The sequence below is a fragment of the Castanea sativa genome, chromosome 1, assembly GCF_040712315.1.
Source record: "Castanea sativa cultivar Marrone di Chiusa Pesio chromosome 1, ASM4071231v1".
NCBI lineage: Eukaryota > Viridiplantae > Streptophyta > Magnoliopsida > Fagales > Fagaceae > Castanea > Castanea sativa.
Window position 1 is genome coordinate 7,094,561 of NC_134013.1, and position 17,298 is coordinate 7,111,858.

The window sequence follows — 17,298 nt, forward strand, 5'->3', positions numbered from 1 at the left end:
ACCATGAAGTTGACTTAAAATAATGCAAGAGTAAACTATAAAATTCTAAATAAATCAAGAGGGAGTGAGATTTTTTTTCAAATAGGCGGTGTACATGCCCTAAATGGGAATGAAAAGATTCTTTGCAGTACACCCAACACGTCGTGGTGTACAAGTTCCAAATGGGAATAAAAACAATCTTTTCATTCCTATTTAACACATTTTATTTTTGAAGTTGTTAGGTGTACTGGAAGCGTGTTAGAACATGTTTCAATTCCCATTTAACTCATTTTGTTCTCTTCTTTTTTTGTTTTCCTCATTAGTTGGCCCAACAAATGCTATTTGACAACAATAGTCACACTTTCATACAAACTAACATCTATAGCAACTAAACCAAGTTCATGGACTGTATCGGTTGAATAGATCATGAGAAAACAAATTTAATCAAAAAATTAGTCAACAACAATATAAATCTATAATACAAAGAGCTAGAATTTCCCAATTCAATATAATTGAAGAAAGAAAACCTTGGATTTGAAGTGCAACCGCTGGTCATGGAGGACTCATACTCAGGCTTGCAGGAATTAGTGGGACCAAATCATGCTCTGATCAGGTTTTCAGAGACATATTTGAAGGCTTCTTAGAAGGGTCGGTAGATACAATTTGAGTAAAGCAACAGTCCCTGATTAGCACCAGATTACCTGCAAAAAATAGTGAAACCATTCAAACAAAACCCAAATAACTCAACATATCAAAGTATTTAGCCTTTAGAGAGAGAAAGTAAGTAACAATTAGATAGCAAGGACCCAAGGTCACACACAAACCCAATAGGCAAACACAAATTGAATATACCAATATGAATATGTATGTGGAGCTTACATAGGTCAATCCTACATACATATAAAGATGTGTTCAATACATCTATTCCATAAGAAAATTTTAGATAGAGCCTAGCATTATAAGGCGATATCCAAAGCATAGCATTAGAGTGCTATTACATAGTTTTGCCATTTATGCTACATATATTCAAATAAAAATAATTTTATGTAGTGAGGTCATAGGTTGCAGCATCATTTTTAGCCTTTTAAAATGATTGCTTAAATAAAAGCACAACATCTAAAAAGAAAACCAAAATTCCAAAGAACTTATCAACAAAAATCATTGCTCTTAACCAAAATTCTAAATGCTTATAGTTCTCTATTAACAAAATTATAAATCACAGTTCTAGTTGGGAGTTGCAATACAAATTCTCACCAACAGTACTAGCTGTAATTCAAAGATAACCCAAAAAATCAACTTATAGCAACTAATAACCTGAAATACTAAACTTAACAGCATAATAACATATAAAGAGAGCAATAAAAAATTCTAGACTTTTTCAACCAATCCAAACATATTCTAGTTTTTACCAATCCAAAATAGAAGACTTTCACAAAACAAATGTAAATTTTTTATTGCATGAAACAAATGTAAATTTTTTACCAAGCCTTAATCTACACTGATTCTAATTTCATTGAGACATTTTGTCAAACACTTAGGGTTGGCCTATTTTCACAAAGGATACCAATTCTTATATCACTCTTTCAACTATTATACCAATAAAAACATGAGAGAGAGAGAGAGAGAGAGAGAGAGAGAGAGAGAGAGAGAGAGAGAGAATATCATGTTCACAACAGTGAATTTGAACATTAACAAAGCAAAACTCATAGTTCACCAACGTCTCTAAAAAAACCCTTCACAACTGATTGTTCTTCCATTTACTTTTGCTTCACTATTTTTTTTCCTCAACACCCATACAGATGCTCAATTAAAATTTTGAGAATATAATCCAACATGTCAAACCCAAAAAAGTTCATGAATTGGTGGGTAAACAATCTTTTCTCAATAATAAGTTGCAACTCCATTAAGCCTTTACAACGGAACTTTAAACAAAGGAATCAAGCAACGTGTGGCTTTTTGAAAGGCCACACATTTATTAACAGCTTTTACTTATCAATACAAAGGCAGGGAAAGAAACAATTTTATAGTATAAATACACAAGTCCTCAAAGCAAAGCCTAAAGCCTCTTGGCTGGTAATTTCTAACAAAATGGAACAACCTCAGCATGCATAAAAAAATCAACACCTAAAATAATAGAGCAACCATTAGTCAACTCAACAAATCAACTAAGCCTTAATTGTAATCAACAAAACCTTACATGACATAGAAGCATTAACTTGATTTCTTTTCACTTTGCTGCAAAATATGAAACAACAAATACCAAACCACATAACTATTTATACCAAAAAAATCACAAACTTGGTCATCCATAAAAATTAAAAATAAATCTGGGTATCCCAAATTCATCAACAACACGAAATTTAAACTCTAATCAATCACCAATCTATCCAAACCTACTGTATCTAAAATTTCAATTGCTACATACAATCCAAAAGAAACCAATATAAATAAAAATAAAAACCATTCTTTGCTTCATCTCTATGTAGGGTTGTAGGTGTCTTCGATTGTGCAATTCTTTTCATTTTTGTTCATCATTCAACCTTAAACAAAACCAATAACTCAAATACCTAAATCAAAGACAATCAACCCAAAATAAAAAATAAAAATAAAAAACTTAAATACTCTTGGTGGTAGACTAAAATAAAAATTCCAGCTTACAAAGATTTACAAACGATGTGAACTTTACATTAGAATATCTGTTTTCCCCAAAAGAAAATACATCTTTTCTAAGCACCACTCATTTTGGCATAAAAGTAAACCACAATCAAGTGAACAAATCAGAAGTTCTCAAAGCTTTAAATCAAGGTAGTTAAAAACTAAAAACAGAGTTCAGAAAATATCATGTCCCAAATCATTTCATTAAGCAAAACATTGAAGCCAACCACACAAACACAGAAACCTAGTCACCAAATACAAAACCGACAGAACAATATGAAACAAATAGCATTAATTTCAGCGAAGCTTAAATACATACATAGTATGTACACATATACACACAAACAGAACACAAATATACATATAGATCAAACGGACTCAAAAGCAAAATCAACAAAAAAATGATCAAATTAGAATCAAGCAAATCAGTAACTGAACAAAATTTATGAAACCCTAGTTAAATTTCTAGTCCACTGAAAATCCATAGAGATTTTACTCAATTCAACAAATAGTTTTACAGATCCGAACACACACACACACACACACACACACACACACAAAAAGTCGAAGCACTCAGCATTAATTGATTGCTAATTAATCAAATCGAACCCTAGGTTTGATTAAAAAAAAAAATCAACTTTATGCAATTTTGATAGAAAATCTCAAAAAATAAGAAATAGAAGAAGAAGAAAACGAACCCTAATTTTCTGAAACAAAGTTCTAATTCAACCATCTAATGCAATCTGTATATTTTTTTAATGAAAAAAAGCAGACAATTTCAGATTTGGTGTGAAATCGTATAGATTACTTGAAAATACGCCGAAATCAGCGAAGAGTGAGCAAAGCAAGCTAAGATAAAGCTTTAAACTGAGCAAATGAGCGAATAGCGATGGCTTGTAAGGCAGAGGTTTGAGGAATAAAGAGAGAGAGAGGAAACGAAAGGACCCAAGACAAAGCGGAGAGAGAGAGAGAGCTGAAAGGTTAGGGTTTTGGGTTTTAAGAATGTGTATAGGTTTTTTTTTTTTTGTTTTTTTGAGAAGGGAATGCATATATAGGTTCGAGAGAGTTTTGAGTCGCATAAAAGACTGGATAAAAAAAAAATTTGAAAATAAATAAATAAATGTTGACGTGGAAAACTGTGGGAGCTTCAAAGGCTGCGATTATATATATATATATTGACTAGTCGCTAACCCGTGCAATGCACGAAAAAACTATTAACTCTGAAAAAAAATCCAACAATGTGTAAATAGACATTTTGAAAAAAAATTAATTGAAATTTATCCAAACAAATAATTAATCAACCAAAAATATAGCTTTTAATAAGAAAACAATAAAATCACATGAACCTAATTAAAAAACATTTAAGATGAAGAATTAAGATCAACCTACTAAGACGTAAATACCAAAAACCCCAAGACTTAAAACTTCAAAATTTATAGAATCTCCAAATTCTACTTTAAAACCAAACCAAATTCAACAAATTTATATATAACATACCAGATAAAAATTTATCGTTCCCTAGACTAGAAGGCATAGGTTGCATCTTTGATTTTTTTCCAAAAAAATAAAGATGTTTTATCTACCATATACAATAAAAAAAAAATAGTAGAAATTTCAACCCAAAACCAAACCCATGATTATCAACGATGTTGGGCTTTTGTGGAGCCTAGTTGTGTTTGATTCGTTTGACGACCCGACCCAACCCGAAATAATGTTGCGTGGTTTTTAATGGGAGATTTTCTAAGACTTAGTCCATGGAGCGGAGGCTTGGGCTGATAGGCCCAAGCCATAGCCCATTGTGAATAGGGTTTTTTGGTGATTAGGGTTTTTTGGTTGTTGTTTTGAGAGAGTGAAAACTGTATGGCCGTACTTGTATTTTTTCCTGATAATAGTGAAATTCCTGTAACTCCATGGACGTAGGCAAATTGTTGAATCATGTAAATACTGTCTTATGTGTGTGATTATTTTTCTTTGGCATGTATTTTCTCTATTTTTGTTCTCACAGGTTTGGGAAGTTCGTGTTAATTCCCTACAATTGGTATCATAGCCTAGGGTTAGGTTTAAGTGGGAGCAAAGACAGAGAAAGCAAGAAAGGCGTCTAGAATAGAAAAGTTCGATGGCACGGACTTTGGATGAGGAATGGGATCTTCTTGACAAACAGGTACTGGGAGTTATCAGGTTAACTCTGTCTAGGTCTGTTGCACACATTGTTGTAAAGGAGAAGACCATAGCAGATCCGATGAAGGCTTTGTCTGGCATGTATGAAAAGCCGTTAGGAAACAACAAGGTGCATCTGATGAAGAAACTGTTCAATCTAAAGATGGTAGAGAACGCATCAATAGCACAACATCTGAATGAATTTAACACTATCACAAATCAATTGTCGTCTGTAGAAATTGATTTTGATGATGAGATTCGTGCACTGATCGTTTTGGCTTCTTTGCCAAATAGTTGGAAGGCAATGAGGATGGCAGATATCAATTCTACAGGAAAAGAAAAGCTGAAGTACAATGACATACAAGATTTAATTCTAGCTGAGGAGATTCGCAGAAGAGATGTAGGTTAAACCTCAAGATCCCTAAACCTTGAGACAAGAGGTAGAGGTAATGATAGAAATTCAAATCGGGGCAAATCAAAATCTAGAAATTCTAATCAGAACAGAAGCAAATCTAGATCAGGCCAACAAGTACAATGCTGGAACTATGGTAAAACATGTCACTTTAGGAGGCAATGCAAAAGTCCTAAAAAGAAGAATGAAGATGATTCTGCTAATGCTGTAACAAAAGAGGTACAAGATGCATTACTTCTTGCAGTAGACAGTCCACTTGATGATTGGGTTTTGGACCCATGAGCTTTGTTTCATACCACTCCACATCGAGAAATCATACAGAATTATGTTGCAGGTGATTTTGGTAAGGTGTATTTGGCAGATGGTGCAACCTTGGATGTTGTGGGTATGGGAGACGTCCGGATACTGCTGTCCAATGGATCTATTTAGTTACTGGAGAAGGTTCAACATATTCCTAACCTGAGGAGGAACCTGATTTCTATTGGAAAACTTGATGATGAAGGGCATGCAATACTATTTGTTGGTAGTACTTGGAAGGTTACAAAGGAAGCCAAAGTATTGGCTCGTGGAAAGAAGACTAGTACTCTATATATGACCTCAAGTCCAAGAGACACAATTGTAGTTGTTGAAACAAGTACTGATACAAGCCTATGGCACCGCAGACTTGGTCACATGAGTGAGAAAGGGATGAAGATGCCGTTGTCAAGAGAAAAACTACCAGAATTAAAGTCCATTGATTTTGACATATGTGAAAGCTGCATCATAGAAAAGCAGAAAAATGTGAGCTTCTTGAAAACTGGCAGGATACTGAAGGTTGAAAAATTGGAGTTAGTACACATTGATTTGTGGGGGCTTTCTTCGGTTGCATCCCTTAGAGGTTCAAGGTACTACATTACTTTCATTCCTGGAAGCCAAATTTCTTTTTTATCTTTGGAAGCTGTTGGGAGTCCGTCCTTGGTGAGGACTTGGACGAAGCCCCTAAGTTTTTTCGTAGTTGGGGAGTTCCCGTATCTGGTGCATCTTCCTTGTCTTTTTAGTTGTTTTTCCCTTTTTCTAGGAGTGAGGGTGATAGGTGACTTACTCGTATTCTTGTTTTGTAGTTGTCTAAAGAAAATATACCAACTTCGCGTTGAAAAATTAAGGGAATATTTGGAGACCGTCAAGGATTTTGATGAGCTCGTCTCTTCTTAATCTTTATTTCTTCATTTCTTGGGCATGAAACCATCTACTAAGGTTCGGAAAGACTTGGAAGTTGTGAAAAAGAGTAAGTGATTTAAAAAAAAAAAAAAAAATCCTTTTCTTCGTCCTTTCAGGAATGAATACTAGGTTTAGTAAGTAGAAGTTACCTAAAGTTCAAGAGAAGAAGGCCAAGGGCGGAACCGTCAGTGGCCTTTTGTCCAAGAAGAAAGCTAGTGACGTCTTTAAGAAAGATCCCATGAAAACGCCTCCTCTTACCAAGCGCCCTGCCTCTCCCACTTCATCATTGGAGATAATTGCCTCTGGTGGAGAGGAGATTAGGAAGAAGAAGAAATCAGGTGGTAAATCTTTCCTTCCTACCTTCTAGGACGATGCTGATGTAATGGCTTTGAAGGCCCACGAGGAACTTTTTGTGGATGATTTGTGTCCTTTGATGGCGAAGTCGTCCAGCGAGGAGATGCCATCTCACATTTAGAAGCTTGTGCAGGTAAGCGTTGTAGGCCATCTTTGCTTCTTCTTTTCCTTTGCTTTATTCCTGCTAAGGGAGGTTCTTTGCAGGCTTTGGAAGAGTCTTTGTTCGTCTTTGGGAAGTTCTTGGACTTGGAAAAGAAGGTGGCTACATCTGAGCCTCTGATCAAGTCTTTATCTGCTGAGAATGAGACATTCAAGAATAAGGTTGCCATCCTCGCTGCTGAAGCTGAGAATGACAAGGAGCGTATGGCAACCCTGGAGAAAAGCCTACCAGTGGAGAAGGACTTCTACAAGTTGAAGGAAAAGCAAATTGGTGACTTGGAGTTGAAGCTACAGAATGTTGGGGCCACGGTAGTGTAGGATTATAAGGACTCTGACGAGTACTCTTATGAACTATGCAAGTACTACATGGAGGGTTTTGATCTTCTTGTGAAGACTACAACATATCTGCGAAGACTATAACATATCAACTAAGATGATTTGTCTTGATCATGGAAATGGAGATTTCTAGATGGTATGTTGATATGTTTTAAGAATTAAGACATATTGAACTGGACCGCTGTGAGATTTATTATTCTCCTAACGACTGTCAAATGAATAATAAATTCACGACTTATATTTGCATGAACTCTTAATACTGAGAGAATAATGGACTTGATCATGAGGTGTAGGTTGCTTTGATATATCAGGAGTGAGATCTTGAGTTACAGTCGAAACCTCAGTATGTTGGGCAACCACATTTAATGTTGGGCAACAACATTTAATGTTGATGGAACATATATTCTCAGGATGAAATTCATAGTCTCTTAACGGAGATACAAAATATTCCCTTGAGATAAGTTTAATGGGTTTGTTATTCAGAATGTTGGCCTAACTACTTTAGTAAATAGTTACTAGAGTATATATTTATGAAATTGGATTTCATAAATATATGATGAATAACTTAAAAGGATTAAATCAGACACTCAAGGATTAAGATGTAGTAATCTACAAAGTGGCAGTCTACTTTCATGACTTTGTATTACTACGAATATTTTATAAAGGGGTTGCATGTACAATAAAGTCTTGGGATATAATTTATAAATAAGGCCTAGAGTGCAACTATCTTTATATAGTGGTATTAAATATAGTTAATGGTAACTTTGGACTTGTCAAGAGTTGACAGAAAAGCCTAAGGCCTATTGGAGCTAGTGTCTTATTGGTCCCTTTTGGTCTCACTCCGAGCCACACACTTAAGCCCAATTGGAAAAGCCCAAAAGGTCAGCCCAATTCGATAATCAGTTAGATACAAAGGGAAAAACATACAGAATTTTTTGTAGAGAGAATTGTATGAACACTATTGCGAAGTGGTGTAAGAAATGTTAGACACTTTGACATTCTCCCTTTAAAACTAATTGAGAGATCACACATCTTGGGTGTTAGTGGAATTGGAGTGAAGATTGAAAGTGTTCCTAAGTGCTTCTGATCTTCAATTTTGAAATTCACCGCTCCAAGGTACACTCTCTTGTTCTCAAATTCTTAAACTTACATAGTGCATATCAACATTTATGAATGAAGTAGATCCGTTATTTTTCCGCTGCGTATGTTTTGTATATGATACAAACATATCATATTTCCATCACCTCCCACATCTCTAAAGTACGCTTTGCATCACTTATCTCCTGAGGGCATCTTCTTGTACATCTCAAGTCTAGGCTACATTGTCTCTCTTCTAGGTGCCATTTCACAGCTCTGAAATTTGAACCACATCATCTCCCTACTGAGTGGTGTTGTTTCACATCATGTCTATAAAATTTGGACAACGTCACCTTCCTCCAGCATTTGGAGTTGGTGTTGCATCATCTCTCCTCTAAGGGCATGTTCGTGCAATGTTAAAGCCTTGGAAGTAACTGTCGTGACAGTTATTTCTGTTTATGTAGACTTGGCTGTTAGGGTTGTCAACAGCAGAGAGTGTATTTGCCTTAGAGAATTTCGTGTGTATTCTCCAGGCTTCATTTGTACTTGAATGTTGAGTAATAAAGGTTGGGGTTGGTGCCCTGTAAATACTATGTGTACTGTGTGTGTGTGAATTCCCATAATGATTCTATTTTGAGTGTTCCTATAGTGTGTGTGTAGTGTATTGACTAAGACTAAGGGAGGAACTTAGTGCCATCACAGGTAGAAAATTTAAAAGAAAAATTGACATTGTGACAATTGCATTCTTCTCTCATCTTCAAGGTTTTGTTAGGATCTCTTTGTATCCTCAAAGTCTTAATGGGAGCTTCTTGAAACTTCAAGGTTTTGTTGGCATCTCCTTGCATCTTTGAAGTCTTAATGAGAGCTCCTTGCATCTTCAAATTCTTGTTGGCATCTCTGAAATCTTGATGTCTGGCTACAATGCTATGTACCCTCAATGTTTGAACTTTGTTGCCTCTGAAAATTGGTGCTAATGCAATTTCATTATAAAGGCCAATGTTAGTGTGACTTCGGTGCAAATGAAGTGTTGACGCATCTTCATGGCAGAGATAAGTGTTGGTGCATTATCAATGCAAAGAAGAATGTTGATATAGCTTTCTTACAAAGATGAGTGTTGATGCAGCTTCTCAACAAAGGTGAATGTTAGTGCAACTTTACAGTAAAGACAATTGGTGTCGCTACGCTACAAAGACAAGTGTGGAGCACCTTCATACAAAAATAAGTGCTAGTATTGCTTCATTGCCAGCACAAAAGCTAGTATGACTTCAAAGACAAGTATTGGCGATAGCATTGTGGCCTAGCTAAATATCCTTATGGAAACGTCGTTGCAAAGACGGATATCACTAAAAGATTGTTGTTGCAGGAAAAGAATGTGACAACATGAAGGCATATGTCACTGCAAGAACGTTGCTATCAATGAAATGCAACAAAGAATTTGTTAGAAGAAAATTTCATGGCATGTCTAGAAAAAAAAATCTTCTAAAAGAAAAAACAAAAGCATCAATTTCTAGCCAACAAGTACAAAGAAATGAGAAACATGAAGAAAAAAAATCTTGAAAGCAAGAGAAGGAGGCTAAAGGCAAAGAATGCCTAAGTAATGGACAAAGCTAATTTCACAAACTCTTATGTAGAAAACTTCTACTAAAGTAGTTGGCAAGAAAAATTTTTAAAAAAAAGTCAACAAACTATCAAATGGTTCCACCAACCAACCAATGACAAAAATCGTGTTCACATTTCAAAAATATATGAAATCAGTTCAAGTTTATGGTCAAAATTACAAACTCAAATGTACTCAAAATCAAAGAAGTCTGGACCAAAATTTGAAAATAAAAAAGGACATTCAGAGAGACAGAATGATAGGCCAAAAACTTATTCCCATAGTGATGGATTAATTGATTAATTAGCCAAGTTTAATTAATTAATCAAATTAACATGTAAAGTACGTGGTAGCACAAACAAATCACCAAATAACTAAACATGCAGCGGAAATTAAATGACACGGTGATTTGTTTATTAATGGGGAAAAACTCTGAGGCAATAACCCCACCGGGTGATTTTAAGATCATCACTCCCGAGAATCCACTATTATCAAAATAAGCGGTTACAAGTAAAGGAATCTCAGTACCTTATACCAACCTACAGTTGAACCCTTATCCCAATACCCAATTGGACTTGTTCTATAGTGACAATCTCTCCTTGTATTGCACAACTCCTAGTATGTGACTAACCAAAAGATGTGCGGATCCCAGTACGCGACTTGATCACCAACTTGAGAAAGATGTTGGTTGCAAAGTTCTTCTGTTCATCACACGATGATGATCATGAAGTTGCTTGGTCACAAAACCCTATGGTGTTCAAACACAACAACTTCTTCAAGATAAACTAGGGCAAACTAGGGTTCCAATCACTTTTGTGGAATTATACTCTTGTGCAACTGTGCTCTTGATTGTGCAACCTGTGATGACCCTTAAATTAATCCTTATATATGTTTAGGGTTATGAGAAAAGAAAGCCCAAACACATACTCACGGATTGGATGAAAAACAGCTCTAAAAAACTGAGTTTCATAAACCTCGATAGATAGCCATCTATCGAGCTAGCTGTTGAGCCACGAGCTTCAACAGCTTTTAAACCTCGATAGATACTAGCTATCGAGCTAGCTGTCAAGATTTAAAATTCAGCACTTCCTTACTTGATTCTTGGACAAACTTGCATGGATTTAACACTTGAACCTGTATTTTTGAAACACTTAAACAAAACTCATCAAGGCATCTTAGTGTGAGACAGAAATAAAAGATTGCATATAATATATAAGAAACATGTGTATAAAGAGAGAAAAGAAACAACACATGGAAAGATAGGTGAAATAACATACATGAAAAAATATATAAACCAAATATAAGTACAATGTATGTCAAATGGTCACAAGACCTAAGGTACATGAACAATGTATCTAAAATAGAGAGAAAAGAAAAAGATACATCAAAATCCTCACTACATCCTTCAAAAATATGAACACTCCCCCTATCTCCTAAACTATCCCTCCCCTTATGAGTATGACTACTCTCATCTCAAAACTATTCCCCCTTTTTGTCACAAGTGACATAGGGGTAAGTACATCAAGTAGACATCTCATCATCACTAGGCGAGCCAGCATCATAACCCTCATCAGCATCATCACTACCGGAGCCATTGTCACTCTCATCCTTGGACGTCGGTGGAGATACAAAAGAAGAAGAAGATGCCCCGGAATGAAGAGGGTTCTGAGACAGAGTGGATTTATGTTTAGGTGCCATGATGCAACTAACAAGAGAGAGAGAGAGAGAGAGGGATAATCAGAAAAGTGCCAAGCAACACATATATCAAAATATATAGAATTGAAGGTATGTATGCATGAGAATGCATGAACATGTGACATGTAAATATAAATTCATCATAGGCTCAACCTAATCCAAACCTACCAACACATAAAACAGTAACAAGGTAAACACATATCTAAAATGCATGAAACATTGTTATAATGCACATGTGATGCAATGCATGAAGTTTGAAGATCATTTTAACAAAAACCCATCCCAAAATTTTAACAAAACTGAAAAGTTTTGAAAAATCTCAAACAATTTCAAAAACCCCCAAAAGTTAGGTCAAAGATCATGAAAATGCATGATAAAGATGAAGAAAGTATCATACCAGATGAGGAACAAAGACCTTGAGGCTGAAAAAGAAGTGAGGAAGAAGTTTGGAGTGCTTGAGAAGTGTTTTGGGAGGTGAAGAGGTTTAAAGTATCAAGAGAAATCAAGGGAATGAGATTTGAAATTGCGATGCCTCTTTATATAGAAACTTCTTAAAGCTCGATCAATCGATAGCTATCGAGCTTTAAAAAGGCGTTTTTCAGCTGTCGAACCAGCTATCGAGGATCTAACGAGAGGTTTCTCAACAAAGAAGCTCAATGGATCGAGGTAGCTATCAAGTAGCTATCGAGGAGACAGAAAGTTTCTCGATTGATCGAGCTAGCTATCAAGAGCTATTGAGATTGCGATAAAGAAAAGCTGAAGGGTCTCGATAGATAGCCTAGCTGTCGAAAGCTATTGAGAAGCTATCGAGATTGCTCAAAAATAGTTTTTCAAGGAAGAGAAAAACACAGATATGAATGAAATCAAGCATGCTAATCAACCAAAGATCCAAACAGCATTTTAAGCTCTCAAAATCATCTCTTAATTAAAATAAATGTCATGCATTTAGATCCAAAACACACACACACACAACAAGTCTAACTAATTCTATATTTCAAAAACAAGTTAAAACAGTTCAGTGAGCTTACATCAACACATGTAAACCTTGTGATGGCCAAATCACATTGTACCTGCACATGTATCAAAAGTAGCAAAGAATATTGCGTGTTGTGTGTGAAAACATCGCAAGATTGCATAAGTGTCTCTATATTATGACGATTTGAGATATGAGAAAATCACTTTAACTCACACACGATCATAACTGCTTGATGGGGACTATCACCTTCGAGGTACATCCTATAACTTCCACATCTCCTAAAATACACGCTTGCAATCACATATAAAGCATTTTGATCTTTTTGCTTTTATTTTTCTTTGCATATTTTTCTTTTGTTAAGCATATCATGCATGGGTATATAAGAGAGAGAAAAGAAATACCCAATTATGTTAAGCTTTTTAACATTGCACTTTTGCTATGCCAAAGCATACATATATCATTTCAAGATTGGAGGGCAACAGTGGTGAAATAGTTATTTATGCTTTTCTTTTAGGATTTTCTAGTCATTCCCATCAAAAAGAGTGATACGAGTGTTAAGTACAAGAGATCACTTAATTTTACTCATCACAAACACGAGCCACAAAACTCACTTGCTTAGTTGTGCATAGAGATGATTATCTAAGCTACAAGAGATACAAAGTTTAGAAAACTTTGTTTCTTTGGCCATTCAAGGTACACAAGTACCAATGTACACAAACACACACTGTTTTTGTATTTTTGTATTTTTCAATTTTTTTTTATTTTTATGAATGAAAAACAAAATAAAAACAAAACTAAAAAACAACCAAATAAAAACATGCCAAATAAAGCAATGCATAAAAACTATATTGTCTCAAAATAAGAAAGCAAAACACACAAGTAATGCAAATATAACAAAAGGAGGGAGAGAATGAAAAAAAGTGACAGAATCACTTGGAGCCTTTTTCTTTCCATACTTTGGAGGAACCTTTCCTTTGAGCAAACCCTTGAACCGGTGGTAAGGGGGAAGAATTGAAATTGTTCAAGTTTGAAAGGAACACGAGGGCTTTGAGTAGATCTCCAAGAGGAGCAAGGGAGGATGGAAGCTGATTCTAGTTTCCCGACAAAATCATGTTGCTCCTCTATTAAGTGGCTAACCACTTATAGTAATTAGGTCGAGTATGTCTAGCTGCACCACAGTGATGACAGAGATGCTGCTTCTTCTCTTTAGACTTTTGAGCATTACACTTCTTAGCCATAGGGTTTTTGGTTTCTTTCTTAGCAAGCTTAGAGGGTGCTCTTAAGATATATTTACCCTTGTTTATGTTCTCACTAGCTATCACAATTTTAGCATCATTATTCTCAGAATCAATATTGTTAGCTGGAGAAACAAAAATAGTAGTACTAGAAGAAGCAATATTAGGAGAAGAAAAATCATACCCTAAACTAGTTCGATCAGAGGCAGATTTTTGCATGCTGAGCATCTCATCAAGCTTTGCACTTGAGGTCCTCTCCAACTGAGCTCTCACTTGGAACAGTTCCACCTCAAGCTTCTTAGTATTCTCGGCCAAGAAATTGTTTTCAAATCTCAGCGCTCTAATGGTCTGATTGGCTTCATCAAACTTTGTGGAGAGTTGTTGTTGTTCAAGCTCGACTTCACTAGCTTCTTGGTCGCCAACCTATAGAGCTTCTCATATTTTTCTAAGACCTTGTATAGCTTTGCATAGGCTGTGTGGATGTCATCTTGCTCATTCATTTTCTCAAATTTTGATTCCACCAAGTTTTCTTCTTCATCCACATCTTTTACAACCCCTTCAGTAGGATTAACAATGACGGTGAAGGCATTTAGGATTCCATCATCTTCATTTTCAGAATCAGGTTTAGTGTCGCTCAAGGTTGCAGCAAGTGCCTTACTTTTCCCAGTGGACTTGAGATAGGTAGGGCACTTTTGTTTCATATAACCGAAGCCTTGACACCTGAAACACTTGGGTCCTAAAGGAACAGTATACTAGCCGCCATCCCTAGCATCCTTCTTCTCTTTGTCTTGGCTCTCAGACTATGAAGAACTTGATTGCCTACGGTCCTTGTCGAAGCCCTTTGCATTAGCATTCTTCATGAACTTCTTGAACTGCCGGGTGATGTAGGACTTCATTTTAGAATCTTCATCATCGAAAGACTCATCCATGACTGCTCTTGGCCTTCAATGCCATGATCTTACTCTTGCTTGACTTCTCGAGCCTAGATAAACCCAACTCATAGGTCTGCAAATTTACAACAAGCTCTATCAAAGGAATTTTGTCAATATCCTTTGATTCCTCAATGGCGATGATCTTGGCATGAAATCTCTCAGGCAGAGATCTGAGCACCTTTCTCACAATCTTGGGTTCGGGAATGGTTTCCCCAAGATTGAAAGCTGAGTTCACTATGTCCTTGAGCCTAGCATAGAAGTCATCAAATGACTCATCCTCCTCCATCTTCATTTCTTTGAAGCTAGTAGTGGGCCTCTAAAGCTTCGAATCCTTCATAGCCTTAGTTCCTTCATAGGTTGTCTGGAGAATGGTCCACGCCTCCTTTGCAGTTTCAGTGGAGGAGATCTTCCTAAACTCCTCATTTGTGACCGCACTGAATAAGGCATTCAATGTCCTGCTGTTGAAATTTGCTATCTCGATCTTTGCATCATCCCAGTCGATTGATGCCTCATTCAGCTTGGTCCAACCTATTTCCACAGCTTGCCACACTTTCTCATCTAATGACTGCAAGAAAGCTCTCATGCGTACTTTCTAGTATGCATAGTTAGTTCCATCAAATAAAGGAGGTACAATAAGTGACTATCCTCTATCCATGACAAACAGGGGTCAATGGATCATACAGCAAAGATTAAACCCTAATCAGAGTGTGCCTGCTCTAATACCACTTGATAGGCCAAAAACGTATTGACCTCTAGTGATGAATTAATTGATTAATTAGCCAAGTTTAATTAATTAATCAAATTAACATGTAAAGTACGTGACAGCACAAATAAATCACCAAATAACTAAATATGCAGTGGAAATTAAATGACATGGTGATTTGTTTACGAATAGGGAAAACCTCCGAGGCAAAAATCCCACTAGGTGATTTTAAGGTCACCACTCCCGAGAATCCACTATTATCAAAACAAGCAATTACAAGTAAAGGAATCCTAATACCTTATACCAACCTACAGTTGAACCATTACCCTAATACCCAATTGGACTTGTTTTGTAGTGACAATCTCTCATTGTATTGCACGGTTCCCAGTACGTGACTAACCAAAAGATGCGCGGATCCTAGTATGTGACTTGATCACCAACTTGAGAAGGATGTTGGTGGCAAAGTTCTTTTGTTCATCATACAATGAAGATCATGAAGTTTCTTGATCACAAAACCCTACGGTGTACGAACACAGCATCTTCTTCAAGATGAACTAAGATAAATTAGGATTCCAGTCACTCTTGTGGAATTATGCTCTTGTGCAACTATGCTCTTAACTGTGCAACCTGTGACAGCCCTTAAAATAATCCTTATATATGTTTAGGGTTGTGAGAAAAGAAAGCCCAAACACATACTCATAGATTGAATTAAAAACAGTTTTGAAAAACTAAGTTTCATAAACCTCGATAGATAGCCATCTATCGAGCTAGCTGTCGAGCCACGGGCTTCAACAACTTTTAAACCTCGATAGATACTAGTTGTCAAGCTAGCTATCAAGATTTAAAATCTAGTACTTTCTCACTTGATCTTGGACAGACTTGCATGCCTTTAACACTTGAACTTGAAAACCTTATTTTTTGAAGTATTAAACACATCCTAGATCTACCTAATTGTAAGTAAAGTGTAATTAGTCAAAGGATTAGCCAATACATAAAATGTTGACATATGCTCCTAACATCCAATCACATATGTCCTAACAATGCCAAACATTCTCATCAACATTTCCTACCAAAAAATAAATAAATTCTCATCCGCCATTCTCATCTAACATACCCATCTACCGGTCTTCATCCCTCTGCTATGAATTGAAGGTTCTAATTCATTGAAGCTCATCAAGAAAAACACACTGAATCATGAAATGAAGATTTGCTTCTTTCAAAATTTCAAATCCTTCTTCTCATAGTCATTTCTCGCTATAGCTTCATCATTCTCAATACCTAGTGATAGGCCAAAAATATATTGACCCCTTGTGATGAATTAATTGATTAATTAGCTAAGTTTATTAATTAATCAAATTAATATGCAATGTACGTGACAGCACAAACAAATCACCAACTAAAATAAAATGCACTAGAAAATAAATTTGACCAGGTTATTTGTTTTCAAATGGGGATAGCCTCCAAGGAAAAAACTCCACCGAGTGATTTTAAGGTCACCACTCTCGAGAATTCACTATTATCATAACAAGTGGTTACAAGGAAAGGAATTATAATACCTTATACCTACCTACAGTTGAACCCTTATCCCAATACCCAATTAGACTTGTTCTGTAGTGACAATCTTTCCTTTTAATGCACAGCTCCTAGTACGTGACTAACCAATAGATGCGCGGATTCCAGTCCGCTACTTGATCACTAACTTGAGAAGGATGTTGGCTGTAAAGGTCTTTAGTTCATCACACAATGAAGATGACGAAGTTACTTGGTCACAAAATCCTACGATATATAAACACAGCAGCTTCTTCAAGAGAAAGATGAACTAGGGCAAACTAGG

General features: G+C 36.0%; 1 long non-coding RNA gene across 2 annotated transcripts in view; it reads right to left on the reverse strand.

Annotated features, from left to right (window-relative positions):
• Positions 1-17,298, reverse strand: part of LOC142621813 (uncharacterized) — a 39,734-nt gene that overhangs the window by 14,759 nt on the left and 7,677 nt on the right. The window contains exon 2 of one of the 2 annotated variants that reach the window (XR_012841840.1): positions 507-680. This is a non-coding gene — a long non-coding RNA (uncharacterized LOC142621813). Of the gene's footprint in view, positions 1-200; positions 681-17,298 lie in introns of those variants that run through there. The other variant, XR_012841839.1, reaches the window with a different exon arrangement.